We start from the raw sequence: 1,321 nt of genomic DNA, 5'->3' as shown, positions 1-1,321 counted from the left end.
AAATTAATACTATTGCTATATTATACTATTTGCTTTTTGGAAGAAAATGACTGTAGGAATTTTAAGGGGGACCTTCCTACTGCATTTTATAGCATTATCTGAAGATATTGATTACACATATTCTACTGATATCTCTGTGTTTCAATTTACATTACACAAATTGAAGGTAAGCGTAGCTGATTCCCTGCTGAAGTCGAAGAATTAATTGTGTTTTTATAAATCTATATTTTCCATTGTTTGTACTCGATAATCGTAGAGTTTATAAGAGCAGAAAACCGCATGATACATCACTGTATGCAAACCTTCGGCAAGTCAGGCAGTGCACTGACGACAAGCAGGGTGTTTCATAACATGCATTAATTATTCGAGCGCGAGTGGATAAACTGATAAATTATGCTACTACCGTCTGTCAGATGATACTTAAGGATTTTGTCTGTCAAATTAAATAATTGATATATAGTTTTACATAGCGCTTAAGATGTAAACACTGTTCAGTTCCTTTACTGCGTGCATGACTACTGAAATTTCATATCAGGTCACTTAGTGCTTGCCGTTAAACAATTTCATATAATAGACAAGCTTTACGTGTTATTATTGTAATTTCTTCATAAAAATCATTGTAATGAAAAAACATAGAATTATTATTTCTTCATAAACAGTTAGGAGTTGCTTCATGATATCAATCGACCTAAACAAATGAATATAGGGCAGGTCATGAGGAATAGCAATTCTCAAAACTAACATTGAGAGTTTATCTTGTGAAGAAGATTTCGGAAAGAATCTAATGACATTTAACCTCACGAATATGGAAACTTCATGGAACGCATAAACAATCCGCACCCAGTAAACAGAGCAATTGCCCGCCAGCATGCTACTTCATAAGAAGTGACTAATCAAATGCAATTGAAAAATATATGTTACTGTTGCATGCTATTGTATCTTACGGTCGAAGTATTCGAGATCATGACCCTATTAACATTTTTAGACAGAGAGTACGAAGTACACATATAAGAAAAAGAAAAAAATTAAATTCTCTCCAGCGTCTTCCGCATGACAGGCGGGGCAATTTTTTTTTTGGTACAATAGTTTTTTATGTATTTGGTCAGGTACATTAACATATAGAATCTTGGCGGGGATACCTCTATACTACCGAACAATTTGAATAAATGTTTCTATAAAAGTTATATAAACTGTATTATTCCTTAACTGAATAATATAATTTAGACTTATAGCTGACAAATAAAAAACATAATTTTTTAATATAGCTAGAATTCAAAGAATAGATAATAAGGAGAATCTGACATATTTAATCTGCCGATTA

This window comes from Ceratina calcarata, unplaced genomic scaffold, assembly GCF_001652005.2.
Source record: "Ceratina calcarata isolate Rehan_Ccalc_2016 unplaced genomic scaffold, ASM165200v1 scaffold39.2, whole genome shotgun sequence".
Lineage (NCBI taxonomy): Eukaryota > Metazoa > Arthropoda > Insecta > Hymenoptera > Apidae > Ceratina > Ceratina calcarata.
Note: the sequence above shows the minus strand (reverse complement) of the source record.